A 26,022-nucleotide genomic window follows, 5' to 3' on the forward strand; every position below is an offset into this window, starting at 1 on the left:
AGAAATGAATTGATAGGGGGAAAAAAATTACCCTGGTCAAAAGTGAGCAAAGAACATGAACAGACACTTCTCAGAGGATGACGTACAAGCAACCAACAAATATATGAAAAAAATGCTCACCTTCACTAATCTTCAGAGAAATGCAAAACAAAACTAAAAGGAGAGAGCACCTCACACTCCTCCAGATGGCTACCATTAAAAAGTAAAAAAACAACAAGTGTTAGCAAGGCTGAGGAGAAAAGGGAATGCTTCTATACTGTTGGTGGGAATGAAGTTAGTTCAATCTCTGTGAAAGGAGTGTGGCATTTTCTCAAAGAATTAAATATTGAATTACCATTCAACCCAGCAATCCTACCACTGGGAATATACCCAAAGGAACATAAATCTCTCTACCAAAAAGATACTCTACATGTATGTTCATGACAGCACTATTCACAATAGCTAAACATGAAATCAACTCAGATAGACGCCCATCAAAAGTGGTCTGGATAAAGAAATGTAGTACATATACATGATGGAATACTACACACCCATAAAGAATAACAAAAACTTGTCTTTTGCAGTAACATGAATGCAGCTGGAGATCATTATTTTAAGCGAACAATCACAGAAACAAACAAAAAAATCCTGAATACTGCATGTTCTCACTTTTAAGCGAGCCCTAAGCATTGGGCACACAAGCACAAAGGTGAGAACAACAAACACTGGGGGGGAAAGGAGGGAGGGAGGGAAGGGGGATAAGGGGCACCCAACCACCCAGGTCCACTACTAGTGGGAGAGAGGATTTTTTTTAGAAGTCCAAACTTCATCTGCATGCAATTGACTTAGGTAATGCATCTTCACATATACCCCACATCTCTAATATAAATAATAACAATAATGCCTAGTTGATAGTAATTGGTCAAAAAATGCTAGTAATTAAAAGTAATAATTTGAGCTCTAACAGATCAAATTAATCAGGAAAGGGCAGGAAAAACAATAATGGAGGAACCATTAGACTGTGCAAGTCCCTGTGTGAATGAGTGAGTGTATGGATGAATTTGCATGCATGTCTACTTGTAAGTGGGCATGTGAGTGGCTGACTGAACGGGGACTCAGGAGAAAAGGCCAGGGCTCTCCTGGTGATGTGGCTGGTGTCAAAAGCTGCTCTGCTTGGAACCTAGCACCTCCCAGGACACAAAAGCCGAGTGCCATTTTCTAAAATCAACAAACTATTCCCAGAGAGAAGCTGCCAGAAGTGACAGCTATTGCCAGACTGCCCGACCACTGCAGTGCCAGGTTGGACAATGGCAGTGAGAGCTGGAAAGGGAGCACAGTGAGGGAGCCAGAGACAGAGTTTACAAAACAGGCACCCCACCACCATCTTGAAAACTGGGCAGAGAAGTGCTCTGGCTTACTCACCATGGAACAACACACCACTCTCTGTGACCAGCAGATTAACTACTCAGGGGTTGATTGTGACCCAGAGGGAATATCCCAAAAGCATAAACTATGGAGGGACAGGATGAGTATGGAGTCTCAGGTTCCCCAACCCCTACCCTGATCCAGTCATGGGACAAATGGTGTGACCAGAAAAGTACAAAAAGACCCCTCCAAGAGATCAGCAGTGAGTCCTGGGCTTACCTAACACCCTCCTCCCCAGCAATCCTCTGAATGTCAGACCCACATGGCTGAGGCATGACTGAGAGGGATGAACCCAGGTGGAGCCTGGATGACAGTCATACTAGGAGAACTCTATTCTGGGATGAGCCTGGCTGGGGAACCTGCCACCAGCACCTGGGAAGGAGACAATCCTGCACCTCCCCACCAGAAGGAATTCCCCTGAACATGAGAGTGGGAGGGAAGACTGATGCCTCGCCACTCCCCCACACCTCCTCCCACCTCCCCTGGACTGTGTGCCAGGGAGATTGTGAATGAGCCCCCAGTACCACAGGAGTCAGCAGATTGGCTTACCTGTAAACAAATGAGAGGAATAATTACTGAACCTCCAAAAAAAGGACTGTTAGTGCCTAGTGCCCAGGAATTCCTTTTTTCTTTTTTATTCTTCTTTTGTTTTGGTCTGTCTGTGTGTGTGTGTGTGTGTGTGTGTGTGTGTGTGTGTCTGTGTGTGTGTGTGTTCCATTTGCATTCTCCTCCCCTCTTTTTGCTTTTTGTTTTGTTTTTTGTTCATGTTCTTTTTTGGGGATGGTTGTTCTTTTTTTTTTTTTTTTTTCGGTTTCGTGTGTGTATATGAATGTGTATGTGAAAGTTCAATTTGCAGTCCTACTTCTCTTTCTTTCTTTCTTTTTTCCTCTTCTTCATTTATTTTTTCATGTGTGTATGTGTGTGGTTTTTCTGGTTTTTTATGTGGTTTTTTTGTGTGTTTTCTGCTGGGTTTTGTTTTTGTTTGTTTTTTCCTAGCTTTTGTCTTTTTTGTTGTTGTTTTTTATGCTTATTTTTGCTTTTCTGTGGTTTATTTTATTCTTTTTTATTATTTTTGTTCATTCTATTTCATTCTGCTTTTATCTGTTCTCCTCACTACTGTTACTATATCTTGGACTCAGGGGGTACACACAAATAGCCATTACATTATAATGTAGAGTAGTAGTGGGGACTGGGTCTCAGGAGCCCCATACATTGTCAGTGAACATTGCAGCTCACAAGTAGTTTCTAAATCCCGGCTCCTCAAACTCTACCTTGTTCAACTCTCAAAACTACAAAACACAGCAAAGCTGCCCACCCCCAGACCTGTTTCAAAACAGAACAAATTCAGAAGCACTGATCAGGGGACCGTAGAGGGCTGAGCATACAACAAGCAAATAACAGAGTGAAAGCCCTGCCCACTACCACTGAATAATGGAATTAAAGAGAAAAGAAAGAGATCAGTCACAAATGAGAAAAAATTAACAAAAGAACACAGGTAATTCTGAATGTACCACAGAGGCTACATCCCAATCAGACCTAACAGTTCAAACAATGGAAGTCACCAACAAATACAGCAGGGATGTAATGGCCCCAGAATACGACAGGGATTAGGGAATGGATGGAAAGAGTGAATAAGAATCAAGAAAGACAAGATGCAACACAGAAAGAAATTGTAACAGAGATTTTGACCATAAAAACCTTCATCCAGGAAATAAACAACAAGAAGATATGCATGGAAAGCAGAATCAACCAAGCAGAAGAAAGAATCTCAGAGCCTGAAGAAAAAACATGGAATTAACCTGTTCTGTAAAAAACATAGAAAGAAAACTCAGAAAGAAGAACAAAGTCTCTGAAAGATGTGCAATAGTATCAAGAGGCAAAACTTATGACTGATCAGTATTCCAGAAGAAGAATGGGAAATAAAGAACACCTTGGCACAAATATTCCAGAAGGCTTTCCAAGAAAACTTTTCCAATCTTATCAGAGATGTGACCAACCAAACACAAGAGATTCGGAGAATCCCCACAAGACATCAAATGAGAAGTCCAACCCCTAGACACATAGTAATCTGCCTACACAAAGTAGGTATAGAAGAAAAATTCCTAAAGGCAGTGAGAAATAAAGGTCAGACTATCTACTAGAAAAGACCAATCAGAATAATAGTAGACCTATCAGCAGAAACACTACAAACTAGAAGAGACTGGATTCCAATTTCCAAAGTCCTCAAAGATAAACATTCAACCAAGAATTTCCTGCCAAGTCAAACTCAGCTTCATCAGCAATGGAAAATTAAAATCCTTCCAAGACATCCAACCCCTAAAAGATTTTGCTGCCTTCATACCAGCTCTACAGGAGATGCTCACAAAGGTATTAAACACAGAAAACAAACAAACAAATAAAAAAACCCATGCACATAGAATCAACACAACACATACCGTGACTGCAAAATTTAAAACACACCCACATCAACCCAAAAGTTAAAAGAAAATAAAATAGGAGTCTCATGACAGAGATAAACTCTTGCATTTCAATAATTAGCCTGAACGTCAGTGAATTTAATACACCACTGAAAAGACATAGAATGGCAAACTGGATTAAAAAAATATAATCCAACAATATGCTGCCTCCAGGAAAAATATCTCACTATAAAAGACAACCACAGGATTCAGTTAAAGGATCGAAAACAAACTTTCAGATGAATGGGAAAAAAAAGAAAGTAAGAGTTGCAATTTTAATATTAGACAAAACAATCCTCAAGCTATCAAAAACTAAAAAAGATATGAAAGGCATTACACAATGATAAAAGGTTCAATCCATCCATGAGATATATCCATCTAAAATATATATGCCCCAACATAGGATCAACTGGATTTATAAAGTCACTACTAAATAAATTTAAAAAGGATATTGACTCTAACTGGGATCCATCATAACTGGGAACTTACATACCCCACCACAACCCTAAATAGATCATCGAGGCAAAAAAATGAACAAAGTAATCTGAAACCTTAACTTGACACTTGACCAAATGGACTTAATACCTACAGAACACTCCACTCAACAACCATGGAATACACATTCTACTCATCACCACACAGAACAATGGTCTTAATACCTACAGAACACTCCATCCAACAATCATGGAATATACATTCTACTCATCACACATAGAACATACTCCAAGATTGACCACATTCTCAGTCATAAATCAAGCATTAGAAAATTCCATAAGATTGGAATACTACCATGCGCTTTCTCTGACCACAGTGGAATTAAAATAAATATCAATATGAACAAAATCCCCCCTAAACACACAGAAACATGAATACTAAACAGCATGATGCTGAACAACTCCTGGGTCAACACAGAAATCAAAATCAAAATTAAAAGATTCTTGGAACCAAATGAAAACAACTTACCAAAACCTCTGGAATGCCATGCAAACAGTTCTAGGAGGGGAATCTACATCTCTATGAACACACATAAATGAAATACAAAGACCACAGTCAACAGTCTGAGAAATCACGTAAGGGAGCCAGAAAGGAAGGACCACCAAAACGTCAGCAGAAGAATTCAGATCACCAAAGTAAAAGCCCAAATACTGGACATAGAAGACAAAAACATCATAGAAAAAAATCAATGAAACAAAAAGCTGGTTCTTTGAAAGGATAAACAAGATTGAAAGGCCTCAGGCCAGATTAACCAAGAAAAAGAGACGAAAAGCCTAAATAAGCATAATCAGAAATGCAAATTATCAAGTCACAACTGACCCTGAAGAAATTCAAAAGATTATCAGAGATTATTATGCACATCTGTATGGAAACAAATTCAAAAACTTAAATAAAATTGAGGACTTTCTGAAGTCACACAACCTCCCAAGGTTGAAACAAGAAGAAATAGAGACACTAAATAAATCAATAACAAGCCAGGAAATTGACTCTGCCATAAGAAAACTAACTACAAAATAAAATGCCCTGGACGAGTGCTTTCCAGTGGAATTCTACAAAACATACAAGAAGGAGTTGATACCAAATCCTATTGAAAGTATTTCACGCCGGGCTCAGTGGCTCAGTCTGTAATCCCCCACCTTTGGGAGGCTGAGGTGAGTGGATTGCCTGAGCCCGCGGATTTGAGACCCGCCTGGGTAGCAAGACCTCATCTCTACAATAAATCAAAAAATCAGCCGGCGTGGTAGCACATGTCTGTAATTCCGGCTACTTGGAAGGCTGAAGTAGAAGGATTGCCGGAGCCCAGCAGGTCGAGGCTCCGGTGGCCGGGAGCGGCCACTGCACTCCAGTCTGGGCAACAGAGTGAGACTCCAACTCAAAAAAAAAAAAAGAAAGTATTCCATGACTTCTGTCAAGATGGCGATGGGACAGGTCGGACTGTGAGAGACTGCAAATGCCAGTGTCCATAACTCACTCTCTGTGTGAGTAGGCATGTGCTGGTGGGTGAGTGAAAGTCCGTCTGAGGAGAGACTCAGGTTCATGCACCTGGGGCTCTTCTCTGGAGGTGACTGCAACCCCCCATTGTCCTGAGACTGGAGCCACTGGCATGCAGGATTGTCTGCCATTCTTGGGACTCTCCTGAGAAAAGACAGCAGATTCACATCACCAGTCACCTGGCCCACACCACCACCTGTGACAGCAAAGTATCTGGAGCCCCAATCCGATCTGTGGAGAGAGACAATCAGGGAAAACTGGAGAGGAGCTCTACCTTCAGTGAGGAAACGCAGATCACAGCCATTGTCTCTGTCCTGGGACCAGGCAGAAACCTGCATTGCCTTGCCCAGGTCCACCCAGCCTCCAACTTGGGACCTAAGATAATCTCATCAAACTCAGAGAGACAGAAGTCCCTCCCCCATGCTGGATCAGACACGGACACATCAGATCTGAATGGGAGACTTGACAGGCAGCAAGCCTGGTGAGTTCAGATCTGATCTACCCTCTTCCCACAACAGGCCTGGGGCTTCTGACCCAGGTTGAGAGGAACCCTATCAGCCTATACTGTGAAAAGAGGGGAGGGGCTGGAGATCAGAACTGAAAGGAAGTTGGACTTACAGTAACCACCTCAGAGCAAGTTTTTTGTTTTGTTTTGTTTGGTATGGTTTGGTTTAATCTGGCTTGATCTGTTTGTTTTGCTCATTTTTGTTTGTTTTTTGTTTTAGTTTGTTTTTCTCTCTTTCAGTTTTCATACTTGCTTTGTTACTGTTATTTTATTGTTTTGGTTTTTTTGTTTGTTTGTTTTGGACTTCCTGTCTGTGTGGGCGTATTTTTGAGGGAGAGTACATCAATAGGGGGATTTTGTCTGTTTGTGTGTTTGTATGACTATATGTTTTAGGGTTTTTTTTTTTTTACTCTTTTCTTTCTTAGTGTCTCTTTTCATTTGTTAGCTGGTAAGTCTGTCTGTTTTCCCTCTTACTCCTCTCTCTTCACCTTCCTCTCACCCCTCCCTTCCTTTTTCCATTCTTTTTCTTTTTCTTATCTCATTTTGCTTTCAGGGAGCAAACCTATACCTCAACTGCATTGACAGATTGAAAGGCAGTGGGGAGTGCATTCCAGGGGACCCACAAAACTGTCAGTGGATACTGGGATCTGCAGATAGATTCTGAATCACAGCTCCCCCCTCAATTAAATCTCAAAACTTCAAAAAGTACAGCTTGCCACCACAGGGCAACTTCAGAATTGAACAAAGTCAGGAGATCCACATAAGGGAGAATAGGAGATTCAGCAAACAGAAGTAAAAACTACACCCCCATCCCTGAACAACAGAATTAAAGAAGGTGGGGGAGGGAAGAAAATCTACACAAATGAAGAAAAACCAAAAGAGGAATATGGATCTCACACAGATCCCTAGGAGGTCAGACACTGAGAACACAGACTTTGGAATGCAAACAATGAAGAGTCCCCAGAATGACTGGTCTCAAACCACCCAGATATCAAGACATTAATAGAGAAAGTAAATAGAATTGAGGAGAGACAAGAGGAAAGAATGAAAGGGTTGATAACTGAGATAACAGCAATAAAGAATACAATGAATGAAATAAATAACAAACTGATAAGCATGGAAAGCAGAATTAGCCAAGCAGAAGAAAGAATCTCAGAGTTTGAGAACCAAAATATGGAACTAACCCAGTCAAAAACATAGAAAAGAAGCATAAAAAGGCAGAGCAAAACCTTCAAGAGATGAGTGATTATTTCAAGAGGCCAAACCTAGGATTAATTGGAATTCCTGAGGCAAAAGACAGAGACCACCCTGGAACAAACATTCCACGAAATTATTCAAGAAAACTGCCCTTATCTCATCAATGATGTGGCCATTCAAACATAAGAGATTCAAAGAACCCCTGCAAAGACAAGAAATGAGTAGACCAACTCCTAGATACATTGTAATTCACCTACACAAAGCAGGCATAAAAGAAAAAATCCTAAAGGAAGCAAGAGTAAAAGGTCAGACTACCTACAGGGGAAGACCAATTAGAATAGCAGCAGACTTATCCACAGAAACACTTCAGGCAAGGAGAGCACAGAGCCCAATCTTCAAAGTTCTTAAAGATAAACAATTTCAACCAAAAATTACCTACCCAGCTAAGTTAAGCTTCTTCTGTGATGGAGAATTAAAATCTTTCTGAGACAGTCAATCCCTAAGAGGTTATGCAGCCTCCAGACCAGCTCTACAAGAAACACTGAAGAAAGTATTAAACACAGAAGGAAGGGAAAAAAGAATGGCAACGCCATTCACAAGAATGCAGGAAAAAGAACATGAATCAAACTAAAAATCAAAAGAACGAAAACAAGCAGCAACAACAAGAAACTCTATAAGACCCTCATGACAGGGATAAACTCTCACATTTCAGTAATTAGTCTGAATGTGAGTGGACTAAGGTACCACTGAAAAGACATAGAATGGCAAAATTTATAAAATATTATGAGGCAGTAATATACTGTCTCCAAGAAACTCATCTCACCAGAAAGGACACTCACAGACTCAACGTAAGAGGATGGGAAACAAAATTTCAGGCAAACAGAACAGAAAAGAAAGTAGGAGTCACAATCTTAGTATCAGACAAAATACCCTTTAAGCTATTAAAAACGTAAAAAGATACAGAAGATTATGAGATAATGATAAAAGGTTCAATCTATCAACAAGAAATATCCATCCTAAACATATATGCACCCAACACAGGAGCACCAACTTTTGTAAAGCAGCTTCCAGGTAAAAACATATCAACTCTAACACTATCATAGTTGGGGAATTAAATAGCCCACTCACAACCCTTGACAGATCATCAAGACAAAAAAAATCAACAAAGAGATCCAGAACCTCAACATGACACTTGACCAAATGGACTTAATTGATACCAACAGAATATTCCACCCAACAACCAAGGAATATACATTCTACTCATGACCATATGGAACATACTCTAAGGTTGACCACATCCTCAGCCATAAAGCAAGCATAAACAAATTTCACAAGGTTGAAATCCTGCCATGCAACTTCTCAGACCACAGTTGAATAAAAATAAATATCAACACCAGTCAGGCTTGGTGGCTCAGGCTGTAATCCCACGCTTTCGGAGGCTGAGGTGAGTGGATTGCATGAGCCTGCGGGTTCAAGACTCCCCTGGGCAACTTGGTGAGACCCTCATCTCTACAATAAAAAAAAAAGCAGCCGGGCATGATAGCACATGCTTGTAATTCTGGCTACTCGGAAGGCTGAGGTGGAAGGATCACTGGAGCCCAGCAGGTCAAGGCTGCGATGGCTGGGAGCAGCCACTGCACTCCAGTCTGGGCGACAGAGTGAGACTACAACTCAAAAAAAAAAAAAAAATCAGCAACAACAAAGCTTCCCCCAAACCCACAAAGACACAGACACTAAACAGCATGATGCTAAACAACTCCTGGGTCAATGTGGAACTCAAAACAGAGATTAAAAGATACCTGGAAACAAATGAAAATAAAGAAACATCTTACCAAAACCTCTGGGATGCTATGAAAGCAATACAAAGAGGGAAATACCTCTACAAACACATATGAAGAAAATGGAAAGATCACAAGTTAACAGCCTAACAAATCAGCTAAGGGAGCTGGAAAAGCAAGACCACCAAAACCCTAACTTCCAGAAGATTCCAGATCACCAAAATAAAAGTCCAAATTAGGGACATAGAAGACAAAAAGATAATACAAAAAAATAAGTGAAACAAAAAACTGGTTCTTTGAAAGGATAAACAAGATTCATGGTCTCCTAGACTGATCAATAAAGAGAGAAAAAGCCTAAGTAAACACAATCAGAAATTCAAAAGGTCAAGTCACAACTGAAACTGAAGAAATACAAAAGATTATCAGAAACTATGTATACTTATACATAGTATAAGTGTGCATAGTACACTTGAAACAAATTGAAAAACCTAAAGGAAATGGATGACCTTCTAACATCAAATAACTTCCCCAAGTTGAAAGAAGAAATCGAGACCCTAAACAGACCTATAACAATCCAGGAAATTGATTATGTCACAAGAAAACTACCTACAAAAATAGCCCTTTCCAACAGAATTCTACAAAACGTACAATGAGGAACTGATACCAATCCTACTGAAAGTATTCCAGGTAATTGAGAAAGATGGAACTTTTCCCAAATCATTTTACAAAGCTAACAACACAGTGATACCCAAACTAGGAAAAGATCCAACAAAGAAACAGAACTACAGGCCAATATCTTTGATGAACATTGATTCTAAAATTCTCAACAAGATCCTAACAAATAAGATTCAACAACATATCTCAAAAATCACCCACCACAACCCAATAGGCTTAATACCCAGGATGCAGGGCTGGTTCAACACTCGTAAGACCATAAACGTAATTAAATACATCAATAGATGTCAAAACAACAAACACATGATTATATCATTAGATGTGGAAAAGTTTTTGATAAAATCCAGCACCCCTTCTTGTTAAAAAACCCTCGAACACATCTATACATAGATGGAAATATACCTCAAAATAGTAAGAGCCATCTATGAGAAACTCACAGCCAGCATACTGATAAACAGACAGAAATTGGAATCATTTCCCCTGAAAACTGGAATAAGACAAGGATGCCCACTTTCATCCCTCCTAATCAACATAGTTTTGGAAGTCCTAGCTAGTGCAATGAGAAAAGAGAAGGAGATCAGAGGTATCCAAATAGGAAAAGAGGAAGTCAAGTTATCCCTCTTTGTAGATGATTCTATACCTTGAAAACCCAAGAGAATCTGTTAAAAACCACCTTGCACTGATAAAGGACTTTGGCAACATCTCAGGGTATAAAATCAATGTACAAAAGACAGTTGCATTTCTATACACCAATAACAAACAGAAACACAAATAAAAAGCACATTCACAATAGCCACAAAAAAACTCAAATACATTGGCATCTTCTTAACCAGAGATGTGAAAGACCTTTACAATGAAAACTACAAAACACTGCTCAAAGAAGTCAAAGATTACTTAAACAAATGGAAAAATATTCCTTGCTCATGGATTGGAAGAATAAACATTGTTAAGATGTCCATCCTACTCAAGGTAATCTACAGATTTAATGCAATACCCATTAAACTGCCAGTAGCATTCTTCTTAGACCTGGAAATGACAATATAGGAATTCATATGAAAACATAAACGACTATGAATTGCCAAAACAATCCTCAGCAGAAAAAGCAGAGCAGGAGGTATCACACTCCCAGACTTTAAACTCTGTTATAAAGCTACTGGTATATAGACCCATGGAATAGAATAGAGATTCCAGAAACAAAACCTCAATTACTCAGCTAACTCATTCTCAACAAAGCCTTCAGCATCAACGACTGGGGAGAGGAAAACCCATTCAGTAAATGGTGCTGGGAAAACTGGTTGAACACATGCAGAAGATTAAAACAAGATCCCCACCTATCACCATACACAAAAATCAACTCTAAATGGGTCAAAGACCTAAATGTAAAACCTCAAACTGTAAAAACCTTAGAAAATGCAGGAGATACCCTTATGGAAATTGGAACTGGCAACCAATTTCTGATTAAAACCCCAAGCACCCTTGCCATAAGAGATAAGACAGACAAGTGGGACCTCATCAAACAGACAAACTTCTGCAAATCAAAGAAACCATCAAGAGAGTGGGAGACAGCCCACAGACTGGAAAAAAGTATTTTCCAACTGTATATCTGACAAAAGCCTAACATCTAGGATCTAACTCACATGTGCCAAAAAGAAAAAAACAAATAGCCCCATTACAAACTGGGCAAAAGATATGAATAGACACTTCTCAGAAGAAGATATACAAGCAGGCAACAGATACATGAAAAACTGCTTTCCCTCACTAGTCAACAAAGAAATGCAAATGAAAACTACACTGAGATACCACCTAACTCCAGTCAGGATGGCTATCATTAATAACAAAAAACAACAGATGCTGGGAGGTTGCAGCAAAAAGGAAACACTTCTGCACTGTTGGTGGGAGTGTGAACTCATACAGTCTCTGTGGAAAACAATGTGGCGATTCCTAAAAGATCTGAAAATCAACCTTCCATATGACCCCGCAATTCCCCTACTGGGCATATACCCGGAAAAACTCAAATCACTCTATAAAAAAGATACCTGCACACATATGTTTATCACAGCATTGTTCACAGTAGCAAGAATGTGGAACCAACCATGCTGCCCATCAAAAGAGGACTGGATAAAAAATGTGTTACATATACATGATGGAATATTATGCAGCCATAAAGAAGAATAAAATCATGAACTTCATAGCAACTTGGATGGACTTAAAGTCTATAATACTGAGTGATCTTTCACAGAAACAAAGAACTGAGTATCACATGTTCTCACTCATAAGCGAACCTTGAGCAATTATCATAATACTATAAGAAAAGGATTGGCTGTAGTGGGAAACTGCCAGATAGGAAGCAGGGAAGTGGAATTGTCAGAAGTGAAAATCTGCCTGGGGAAGGGGGGGGCACACCTCATCAACAAGGGTACCTGCATAATGAACATTTGTATACCTAGCCCTGAATTGTACCACACAGCTTTAAAATAAAAATAAATAAATAAATAAAAGAAAGTATTCCAGGCAATTGAGAATGACAGAACTGTCTGCAAATCATTTTATGAAGCTAACATCACACTAATGCTCAAACCAGGCAAAGACCAACAATGAAGGAGAACTACAGGCTAATATCCCTGATGAACATAGATGAAAAATTCTCAACAATATTCTAGCAAAGTGGATCAAACAACATATCTAAAAAATTATCCACCATGACAAAGTAGGCTTTACCTCTGGGATGCAGGGCTTGTTAACATCTGTAAGATCATAAATATAATTAAATACATCAACAGATGTAAAAACAAGAAATACATGATTATATCATAAGATGCAAAAAAAAGGCTTTTGACAAAATGTAGCATCCATTCTTGACAAAAACCTGTGAATACCTAGGTATAGAGGGAATATCCTTCGAAATAGTAAAGACATCTATGATCAACCCATGGTCAGCATATTACTAAATGGACAGAAGTTGAAAGCATCTTCCCTGAAAATCAGAACAAGATAAGGCTGCCCACTCTCACCCCTCCTGTTCAACATAGTGTTGGAAGTCCTAGCCAGAGTAATCAGACGAGAGAAGGATATCAGGGGTATCTAAGTAGAAGAAAAGGAAGTTAAGCTATCCCTCTTTGAGGACAATCTGATTCTATTCCTGGAAAACCCAAGAGAATCTGTTAAAAACCTCCTTGTACTGGTAAAGGACTTTGACAAGTCTCAGGGTATAAAATAAGCATGCAAAAGACAATCACACTTTTAAACACCAACAACATACAGACAGAGGACCAAATGAAAAGCACAATCACATTCACAATAACCACAAAAAAATGAAATACCTTGGCATCTTCCTAATCAAAGAAGTGAAAGACCTTTACAATGAAAACTACAAAACACTGCTCAAAGAAATCAAAGACAACAGTAACAAATGGAAAAATATTCCATGCTCATGGAATGGAAGAATCAACATTGTTAAGATGTCCATCCTACCCAAGGCAATCTACAGATTCAGTGTAATACCCATTAAATTACCAACATCATTCTTCTCAAAATTGGAAATGATATTCAGAAATCAGTATGGAAACATAAGTGACCACAAATAGCCAAAATAATCCTCAGCAAAAGAAACAAAGTGGGAGGTATCACACTCCCAGATGTTAAACAATATTATAAGGCTACAATAATCAAAACAGGCTGGTATTGGTACAAGAACAGACATATAGATCAATGGAACAGAATAGAGATTCTGGAAACCAAATCTCAATTTCTCAACCAACTCATCTTGGACAAGGCCTACACCAACAACCACCAGGGAGAGGAAAATCTATTCAGAAAATGGTGCAATAAAAACTGGCTGATTGGTAGGGCCCCTATCTATCACCATATACAAAAATCAGCTCCAAATTGATCAAAGACCTAAATGTAAAACTTCAAACTATAAGAATCTCATAAAATGCAGGAGACACCCTTATGGAAATTGGAATAAGCAACCAATTTCTGATAAAAACCCTAGATGCCCGTGCCATAACATAAGACAGTTAAAAGGGAACTCATCAAACTGAAAAGATTCTGCAAAGCAAAAAAAACCACTTCAAAGGGGAGACAGTTCACAGAATGGAAAAAAAAAATATTTGCCAACTGTATATCTGACAGAGGCCTAGCATCCAGGATCTATAAGGAACTCAAACATGCCAAAAAGAAAAAAAAAAAAGCAGTCCCATTTTTAAAATGAGCAAAATACATGAATAGACAATTCTGAAAAAAGATATACGGGCAGCCAACAGACACATGAAAAAGTACATAGCCTCACTAATCAGCAGAAAAATCAAATCAAGACTACATTGAGATACCACCTAACTCTAGTAAGAATGGTTATCACATAAAACAAAAATCAACAGATGTGGCAAGGATGCAGAAAAAAGGGAATGCCTCTACACTGTTGGTGGGAGTGCAATCTAATTCAACCTCTCTGGAAAACAATATGGCAATTTCTAAAAGAACTAGAAATTGACCTTCCATATGACCCAGCAATCCCCCTTCTGGGAATATACCCAGAGGAACTCAAATCATTCTAGAAAAATGATATTTATTGCAGCACTAATCACAACAACAAGAACATGGAACCAATAATGTTGCCCATTGTAACTAGACTGGATTAAAAAATGTGGTGCATACACACGATGGAATATCACACAGACATAAAGAAGGACAAAATTATGGACTCTACAGCAACTTGGGTGGATTTGGAGTCTATCATACTCAGTGATCTAGCATAAAAAACAAAGAACTGAGTACCACATGTTCTCACTCATAAGTGGACCCTGAACACCTATCATAATACTACAAAAAAATAAGAGGATTGACAGTAGCAGGACACTGTCAGGGGAAGGGGGAGCACATATCAATAAGGGTGCCTGATCCTAATTCAGGCAAAGTGAGGTCCATTGGAGGCCCCAAACTTCATCTGTACACATACCACTTATGTATGCAATCCTGACTTATGCCCCACAACTTTAAAAAATTAAATTAAATTTTTTTAAAAAAAGAAAGGGCAGAGCGGAGCTGGGTTTTCCAAGTGGACTTTGATGTATGTCAAACCACGTGGGAGTGATATTATGGTAGGTGAGTCACTGGACTATGAGCCTGAGTTGGATATCATTACCTGAAAATGACACCAGAGATGACTGAAGAGCAAGAGCATAATAGAATTGTGCAACACTCAAGCCTTATGTCTTCTCAAGTTAATACATGACTTTTTTCAATCAACAGCCACTTGCCAAAGTTAGATGAGAAAGTTAGATAACGTGGTTGAATTTAAGGCTGGCCAAATAATTCTGCAGACTATAAATCACAATATTACAGGAAGTTTCCCTAAGGTTGATGTTCTGAGGCTACATGGGATCTTAATTTTTTTGTTTTATTTGGTTTTCTTAACCTCGTCAATACATTTCTGTGGCATCGTGGACCATCTTTTGCATGACCTTTGATTCAGCAATGACTTAGCATGCTACTAGCTATATTCTTCTGACCATCTTTTTAACAAAAATAACCTACTTCTCTTATAGCAGTGATTCTCAAAGTGTAGTCTAGTCTCCTTCTGTTAGGCTCAAAAATGTATCTAAAAAGTCAACACCTAATTTGTTTGTTTGTTTACTTGATAAAGTAGATAGACATAATAGGTTGGAGGTTTGAAACATCCAAAGGGCTGCTACCAAAAAAAAAAAAAAAAAGGCTGAGAACAACTGCTTTGAGCCTGTAAGTAATCCAAATAGGGGAAAATCACTCTGAATAGCTATCCTTTAATGGTAGTAGGCAGTACACATTGCAACAACTCATCTGGATGTGCATCTTTTAACTCTATTTGATGGAAATATTACTATAAACATAGTATCTTTTTCTTTTTTTGAGAAATCAGGATTTATTAAGAGGATTAAAAAAGCTCCCACAGTGGGAGGGGGTGGCCCAAAACAGTATCATTAATTCAAAAATTGAAATTAAAAATATTCTTCCAGAATTTTATAGTGAGAATTTTATAGTGAGAAACTATATAATACATTCCTTGATTATGTCAAATTAGGGTAACAATTAAATGAAATATGTTATTTGAAAGAATTCTACGTAATTTTTGCTACAAGGAATTAGTCACTGGCAAAATGTGATTCATTCATATAGTTGGTTTATAAAATGAAGTTGAGGAATGGAGGGCAAGAGGAAAGTATATTACTGATACCTTAAAACATCTCAGTCTTAAATTTAGAGTGATATGCTATAGAATAGAACCTCTTAAGCCTGATGTAACTATTTTATATAAAGACTAAAATTAGTTCTTAGGTATCATATTTTCCTTTGGTATATATACACTGTATACTGCATATTATACAATCCTGGAAATAACTACTTCTAAACTAACTTTATTAAGAACACCAGGTTTTATTAGTCAGCCCGTAGTTGAAACTTTTTTTTAATACACTGAACTATAGATAGGAGAGACATATATTAAAATCTTTAACTAATCTAGATTTTGTCCAATCCCCTACTATATCCCTATTTCTTCTTTCACCCTGTCTACCTTAAGCTTCCCAATACTCCACCCTACAAGCACTTTCTATGTTGCCAAAATATGTCTACTCAAGAAAATGCTGTCTTCTATTAATATTTTATATTCCATCTACAAATTCTAACTGAATAAAAAAGAAGTTCCTAAGATCTCATTCCATACTGATGGACTTGAAATATGGAATAAGATGTTTGGGCTTTAGGTACTGTGTTAGTTTTCTATTGCTGCATAAAATTGACGTCAAACAAAGGTTTAAAACAATGTCAATTTATTATTCCACAGTCCTGTAGGTCTGAAGAAAAAACATGGATTTGCTGGGTCTTCTGCTTACCTGACTGAAATAAAGGTGTTGGCCAAGGCTGTAATTTCATCTGAGGCTTGGGGTTATCTTCCAAACTCATTCAGATTGTAGGCAGCATTCAGGTCCCTGCACATTTAGGAGACTGTGGTCCATATTTGCTTGCTAGCTATTGGGCAGGAACTTCTGTCACCTCCTAGTGGCTACCTACAGTTTTTTGATATGTGACTCTTGCAGGCAGTTCAAAATATGTCTGTTTGTGCTTTCTTCAAGGACAGCAGAAAAGTTCTCCTCATATCTTTTATCTCTTCCTTCAAAATGGTGTAGTCTCTTTTAAGAGCTCACTTGATTGCTTTAAAGCCCTCTCCTCCCCAACACTCGCATCTCCCTTTCGGTTTACTCCAAGTCATCTGTTTTGAAACCTTGCTTGCATCTGCAAAATTCATTCACTTATGCCATATAAGGTAACCCAATTACAGAGTAAAATCCATTACATTCACAATTCTGCCCACACTCAATGGAAAGAATTACATAGGAAGCACCCATCAGGGGGCAGAAATCTTGGAAAATATCTTGAAATTATCCCTACCATAGATACCTTTATGAACTGAAATTCTAGATTTCCATTCCATAAAGCCTCAAAAGTTTGGGACCTGAGGTCCTTACATGTGCTTTTTACTAAATCAGCAAGCATCACAGGTCACAGAATGAATAGGACTCTTATGCTTTATAGAACGGGCTATTCTTCTCATTCCCAAAGGAGAATCAATGACATAAAAGAAGGCAAGGAAAGAATAACTATTATTTACATTTGTATATATGAGTAATCCTGTTACCTTTCAGATAAATGTCATGATAAAATTTCACTTAAACTACACATAAGAATGTAAAGACTGACAAGAGGTGAAGGGAGGCACAGGAACCAAAAAAATAATAGCTGAAAACCTCCTAAGTCTTAGATAAAAATGAACATCCAGATCCAGGAGGCTCAAAAGTCCATAATTATATTCAACACAAAAATATCTTACTCGAACACTGTAATGAAACCATCAGGTGGCAAAGACAAAGAAAGAATTCTAAAAGCTACAAGAGAAAAGCATCAAGTCACATATAAGGGAATCCCTATTACATAAGCAGCAGATTTCTCAGCAGAAAACTTGCAAGCCAAAGAGAATGGTATGATACAAAGTGTAAAAAGAAAAAAAAACTGCCAATAACAAGTACTATATCCAGCAAAGTCAATTTTCAGAAATGAAGAAGAAATAAAAATGTTCCTAGACAACTGTTGAGTATAAGCCATACAAGAAATGCCTAAGGGAGTTCCCACAATTGAAAACAAAAAGATAGTTACTATTATAAAGACATGTGAGAATATGAAGCTCACAAGTAGAGGTAAACTCACAAATCAGTTCAGAATACTCCAGTATTGTAATAGTGTTAGGTAAATTTTTCAGTCTTCTACTATTAAAAGTTTAAAGTCAAAATTGTCATAACAATAATGGTACAATTAGAGGCTAATACACACACAATAGATAAAGATGTAAATTAAGGCAACAAATACATAAGTTGGGTGGGGAGAGAAAAATTCTAGAGGGTTTTTATGTGACCAAAGTTATCAGCTTAAAATTGTTTACTAAAACACAAGAATTTCTATGTTAGCCCCCATGCTAACTACAACACACAAAATTACAGCAGATACACAAGCTATAAAAAAAAGAAAATAAATATCAGCATCAAATAAAACCACCAAACCACAAAGGTAAATAACAAGAGAGAAAGAAAAATAAATATAGATGCAAAAATTCTCACCAAAAACTAGCAAACCAATAGTACATTAAAAAGATGATTCACTATGATCAGGTGGAATTCATCCCAGGGAAACAAGGAATGTTCAGCTAAACAAATCAAATGTATACACACAAAAGAAACAACCATATGATCATTTTAATAGACGAAGATGCATTTTATAAAATTCAACATCTCTTTATTATAAAAGCTCTCAACAAATTAAATATAGAAGGCATATACCTCAAGACAATAAAGTCCATATATGAAAAACCACAGTTAATATCACACTAAATAGGGAGGAAGCTAAAAATTTTTCCTTTAAAATCAGGAACAAGACAAGTATGCCACTTTTACTACTTCTGTCCAACATAGTGCTGGAAATCCTAGCCTTTGCAATTAGGCAAAATAAAGAAAGAAAAGGCATCCAAATTAGAAAGAAGGAAATCAAATCGACCCCATTTGCAACTACATGATATTAAATACAGAAAATCCTAAAACTTAACCCAAAATTGTTAGAACTAATAAACAAATGCAGTAAAATTTTGGGACACAAAATCAACATACAAAAATCATCAGTGTCTCTATATTACAATAATCAAACTGAAAAAAATTAAGAAAATAATTTCATGTACAATAACTACAATAAAAATAAGGTACTTCGGAATAAACATAACCAAGGAGGTGAAAGATCTTTACAGTGAAAACTATAAAACACTGATGAAACAAATTGAAGATGACACAAACAAATAGAAAGATATCTTGTGTTCATGGATTGGAAAAAATATTTAGATGGCCATAACATCCAAAGTGATCATAGATTAAAAGAGATCTCTATTAAAATACCAAGAACATTCTTCATAGAAATAGAAAAGACAATCCTAAAACATATATGGAACCACCAAAGACCCCAAATAGCCAAAGCAATCATGAGTAAAAAGAACAAAACTGAAGCCATCACACTATCTGTTTTCAAAATGTACTACACTTCTATAGTAACCAAAACAGCATGATACTAGCACAAACACACACATAGACCGATGGAATAGAACAAAGATCCCTTTAATTTTTGCACCTATGGGCAACTGATTTTCAAGAAAGGAGCCAAGAGCACACACTGGGGGAAAAGACAATCTTTTCAATAAATGGTGGTAGGAAAATTGGATATCTACATGAAGAATAAGACTAGACCCTTACCTCTCACCATATCAACTCAAAATGAATTAAAGCTTTAAATCTAAGACCTGAAAGAATGAAACTACTAGAAAGAAACATAGGGGAAATGCTTTACAACACTAGACTGGGCAAGATTTTAAAAATAAGACCTCAAAAGCACAGGCAGAAAAAGTAAAAATAGACAAATGGGATTACATCAAACTAAAAAGCTTTTGTACAGCAAAGGAAAAAAATTGAGAAAGTAAAGAGATAACCCACAGATTGAAAGAAAATATTCACAAACTACATCTGACAAGAGGTTCATATTCAAAATATATAGGAAATCTAAATGACTCAACAACCAAGTAGATTTTAAAAATTATTAATTTAAAAAAATGAAAAGACCTTAATAGACATTTCTCAAAAAAGGGCATACAAATAGCCAGCAGATGTGTGAAAAAACATTCAATATACCTAATCATTATGGAAATGTCAATCAAAACCACAATAAGATACCACTTTACTTAGAATGACTATCATAAAAAGGACAAAGAAAACAAACATTGTTAAGGACAAAGGGAAAAGGGAACACTTGCATACTGTTGATGGGATTGTAAATTAGTATAGATATTAGAGAAAAATAGTATAAACATTCATCAAAAAATTAAAAATAGAACTACAAACAACTCTATTACTGACTATATATTCGAAGGAAATAAAACTCATATGTTGAAGAGATAGCTGCAATCCTATGTTTATTGAAACACTATATTTACAATAGCCAAGATATGGAATCAACCCAAGTGTCCAACAATAGTTTAATGGATAAAGATAATGCGGTACATATACACAATGGAGTAATATTCAGCTGTGAGAAGAATGGCATCCCATCACTTGCAACAACATGGATAAAGCTGGAAAACATCATATTAAGTAAAATAAGCAAGATTCAAAAAGAAAAATATCACATGATCTCACATGTAGAATCTTAAAAATGTTGTTATCATAGAAGCATAAAGTCGAACAGTGTATTCAGAGACTTGGGAAGGGTGAAATAAGAGGAGGATGGGAATAGATTGGTCAATGGGTACAAAGTTACAATCAGCAGGAATAAGTCCCAATGTTCTACTGGACAGCAGAGTGAAGATAGTTGACAGTAAGGTATTGTGGATTACAAACTATCTAGAAGAGAGGCTTTTGAATGTTCTCATCACAAAAAAAATAATAAATGCATCAGGCGATGGATATACTAACATTCCTGATTTAATCAGCATACAATATACACAAGTATCAAAACCTCAAACTGAAATTCATAAATATGTACAATTATGTGTCAATTAAAAAATAAAAATATTAAAAAAGAATGCCAAGACCTTTTAACCATGTGCATAGATCACATGTAGCATGACACAACCATAAAGGAAGTAGACAGAAATATTAGATATTTATTAGAATAAATATATGTTGTAAGAGTCAAACAATATTAAGATGACTTGTGTAGAATATATTCAATTTCAAAGAGTATAACTGACAAAAAATTTAAAAATGAATTCATTGATCAAGGTGCAAGTTTCTCATACTTTTCTTAACAATAGCTTTTCCTAAAAGTTTAGTTTTAAAATGTCCAAAATTAAAAGTGCACAGAAACCTGCTTCTTTCAAAGTCTCTTGTGTCTCATAATTTATGGCAAACAATTCATATCCAGTTCAGAAGTGTGTGCCCGCACCTTGTTCCAAGAATATCATTGCACCAAAAAACCCAGAAACAGATTGTCATTGGAATGTACAGCATTGTTGTGATTTGGAGTTCTGTTTCCAACAGCTTATTAACAACAGGTTTCTAGAATTAAATTTTCTTGACCTCAAAAAAAAAGAAAAAGTAAAAAAAGACAAGCTTCCCATAGCAAGTGAGAACTGACCCGTAAATATTAAACAACAAATTTAAATGTTCTAAATATCTAAGTTAACTTTGGAGTGAATATCTAATTCAGTTCACACTCAGTAATTTGGTTTGTCAATTTCTTCACTGAGAAAACATATTTCACAGGAGATCAACTGACAGAGGGAAGGGTAGAAGCTAGGTGTATGTGATAGCTTGTCTATGCCTTGTGCACAAACGGGACCATGGGCCTTCCTTCTGAATTTGAAGAATGTGCAATCTAGCCACAATTATAAATTATTCTACTCTGTATCCATTTAGTCCTGAAAGTTTTTCTTTCATCTGATAAGACAAAAGAGCTTTCTTTCATACCAAAACCTTGTTTCAGACTCAGTGGGGAAGGATGAGGGACATAGTTAATGTCCCTGGAGAATCAAAAAAAAAAAAATCTCTGCTATGTTTCATTGGCTTCTACTCAACAGATTCAGAGAGAAAACTCTTTCTAGAAGGTTGACAAAACCTTTTCTCCCTCTTTTTTTTTTCTTCTTCATTAAACACATCTTGGTATTATCTCAAAACAGGAATTTTTAATGTATGTTTCACAGTGGGACCCAGTATATTAGTTTCATTAATTGGCAAAGCAGCTCTGGGGACCAAACTCTATATATGAACCCTTAATAAAATATGCAACAGTTAAACTTGTAAAGCAATTATACTACAAAACATATAAAGAATTTTCCCAATCTATTTTCCTACTTAGTTACTGATAAATATTTCATATTTAGTAATTTAGCAATGCTGGATGGCAGTCATGAAAAGACAAATTAAAGCTAGTGTGTTAGCACTATTAATTGAATATCAATCAGATAAAATATATAACATATATAATATATTAAGAAATTATAATGTAGAAAAAGACAGATTTGATGGAAAAGTTCCAATTTACACATAAAGTTTTCTCTAGTAATAATGAAGAGCTCTTTTGCCAGAATATAATCAAGCAAAAAAAAAACATAAATTAAAATTTAAGTCCACTAAAATCTTCTAGCAACATAGCTTACATACTTATATTTATTCATCTCAAAAACATACAAATCATAACAACTTCTAATCAGAGCACTTGTAAATATTTGCTTTCTTCAGGATTCCTGATCATTCCTAAAACGTACCTCATACTTAGATGATCTGACCATATATTTCACTAAAAAAACAAAGTTTATTTGCTCTGTTCTTCACCTTCACACTACTGGTCCCCAATCGTTTGCTTTTGAAACAAACACAGTCTTCTGTGTCTCCTCTCATCTTGCCCAAGCAAATCCCTGAATTTGTATTCTAGCTCACATCCCATCTTGTCTCTTCCTGGACACTACTTTGTTAATTATCTGCTTCCCTGCCCCACTTTTAAGGGGAAGTACACTTTAAAATGTGTACTTTAAAATATAAAAGCTGATGGAGTTTTAGAAAGCACTTTTCTGCAAGCACTATGGGCTTTGTAATATTTCAGTCTGCAAGCAAAAACAATGACAACAATAATAAAAAACAACAAGGAGAAAACTATTAAAAAGATACTACTCCAATGACTACTGAACACAAATGGAGATTCTCAACAAAATAGAAGTGCATTCCCAGCACACTTCTATTTTACAGAAAGCCTGAGCAATTGGTTTTACCTTTCCCTATGTTAAGATATCTTTCTAGCAAGCAGAGAGGCACTGAGAGTTAGTACATCCAAAGAATTAGGGCACTTTAAAGGTAGAGTAACCAGGCTCCTTTATCAGTTTTGAGTAGTATTAGAAATACTCCTTAAAATACAAGTAGGAGTTAATAACATAGCTGGGCCCAACTTCTAAAGTCATGTCCATTTGATTCATTGGTCTCTCTTGACAAAATTGTTTGCACTGAACAAATAGATAAGACTAGGGTCAAAATCTCTTCTCTAGTGGAAAGTCAACTATGTTATATTAGTTAACTATGTTATATTAATTCTTATAATGAGAACCAGAGCTTAACTTGCTGTGTTAAACTTCTGTGTGTGAAAACCACTAAAAATGGTGTGATGTGAGTCTCAGAATAAATGTCTTCCCAGTGGGCCCATTCTGAGATGATTTTTCCTTTCTGGTTGTTCAGGGTAAGTACTTTGCCATGCCAGGAAGCATTTTGGAAATCTGTCAGGTCACTTTCTTGTTAGAAGTTAGTGTTGAAGATGGCAATGGGGCAATCTGATCTATGAGACCCTCTACAAAGGAGAATGCAGAGGGTCTCTGGCTCTCTCCCTGGGGCCTGTGGATTCCAACATTGGCAGCCTGCTCTTCACACGGAGCTCAGTTGTCGCCACCGCTGGGGCATTGTGGTGGTCTGGACAACCACAGCCGCAGCAGACACAGCAGCCGCAGGTGCCACCATGGCCTCCATGGCGGCCACAGCACATCGTACCACCCATGTCTGAGGTGATCCACGACTTCAGTCCTTAAGTCCCTGCAGGCAAGATCTGCTGGGATTGCTGCCACCTCTGCTGCCACCATGACGTCCTGCCAGCCATGGGTCTCCTCCTGTGTGCCCCGCGGCAGGCTCCTATCTCTGGCCTCTGCCTGCCTCCTGTCCGGTTCCACCCCCTCTGAGGCGAGCAGCTGAGATAGCATCACCTACTGGCTATTCTAGGTAACAACACCAAAACGGGACAAGCAAACTTGAAAAACAGACACATCCAGATTTGAGTGGTGAACTAAGGGTGATCTGAACTGTCCTTCACAGCAGGCCAGGGGCAACTGACCCCAACTGTGAACTAATTTACAATCTTGAGAAGACAGCTAGAAATCAGAACTGAAAGGACATTGGACTTAAATGAAACGTCTCAGACTGTGCTCGATTGGTTCTGTTAGTTTAATGACTTGATTCTATTCCTATTGTTTTGTTCCTTCTTTTTTCTCTTCCTTTTCTTCTCTTTTCTCCTCTCTGTAAGTCATATCTTTGTATAGAGGAACAGCACACCAATAAGGTGGTTGGTTAGCTTGTATGTTAGCATTATTGTATGTTTTAATTTTTTTGTATGGGAGCTGGTTAGCCTATAGCCATGGTCTATTGTTTTTATCTTTTCAGTTTAGGTCTCTATTTGTTGATACACTCGTCCTTTTCCCCCCTTACTCCTCTCTCTTGTCATCCCTCTCTTCCCCCCACTGTCTGCTCCATTCTCTTCCCTCTGCTAACCTCATTTTATTTCAGGGAGTAAACCTACAGCCCCACTGCATGGACAGATTCCAAGGCAGTGGGAAGTGGGTTTCAGATTATCCATACACCTGTCAGCAGATACCAGGACCTGCAGATAGATTTGGAATCACAGTACCCCCTTAAATAAATCTCAAAACTTCAAAATGGACCACCCCCAACCTACAGTGCAGCTCCAGACTTGAACAAAGTAAGAGAGCATACATAAGAAGAATAGGAGATTGAACAAACAGAAGTAAAAGCAATCCCTCTTCCCCTGAATAACAGAATTAAAGAAGACGGTGATGTGAAGGGAAGGAAAAAGCAGGGAGGGAAAAAAAACACACAAATGAAGAAAAACCAAAAGAAGAATATAAGTCTCACACAGACCCCTGAGAGATCAGACACTGAGAAAACAGACTCCAGAACACAAACAATGAAGAGCCCCCAGAATGACTGGTCACATGCAATAAACTCAGACATCAAGACATTAATAGAGAGAATTAAAAAAATTGAGGAGAGAAAGAGGAAAATAGGAAAGAGCTAATGTCAGAAATAACAGCAGTAAAGAATACTGTGACGGAAATAAATAACAAACTAATAAGCATGGAAAGCAGAATTAGCCAAGCAGAAGAAAGAATCTCAGAGCTCGAAGACCAAAACACAGAACTAACCCAAACTGTCAAAAGCATAGAAAAGAAGCTCAAAAAGACAGAACAAAACCTTCAAGAGATGAATGATCACTTCAAGAGACTGAATCTAACAGGAACTGGCCTTCCTGAGGCAGAGAGAAACAGAGGCAACACTGGAACAAACATTTCATGAAATCATTCAAGAAAACTTCCCTCATCTCATCAATGATGAAAAAATTCAAACACAAGTGATTCAGAGAACCCCTGCAAGACAACAAATGAGAGGACCAACTCCCAGACACATAATAATTCACCTAAACAAAGTAGATATAAAAGAAAAAATCCTAAAGGCTGCAAGAGAAAAAGGTCAGACTACCTACTAGGGAAGACCAATTAGAATTGCAGCAGATTTATCTACAGAAATCCTCCAGGCTAGGAGAGCTTGTAGCCCTATATTCAAAGTTCTAAAAGATAAACAATTTCAACCGAGAATAACCTACCCAGCCAAGCTAAGCTTCATCAGTGAGGGAGAAT

Source organism: Carlito syrichta, unplaced genomic scaffold, assembly GCF_000164805.1.
Source record: "Carlito syrichta isolate Samal-C Ts95f unplaced genomic scaffold, Tarsius_syrichta-2.0.1 Scaffold309472, whole genome shotgun sequence".
Classification (NCBI taxonomy): Eukaryota; Metazoa; Chordata; class Mammalia; order Primates; family Tarsiidae; genus Carlito; species Carlito syrichta.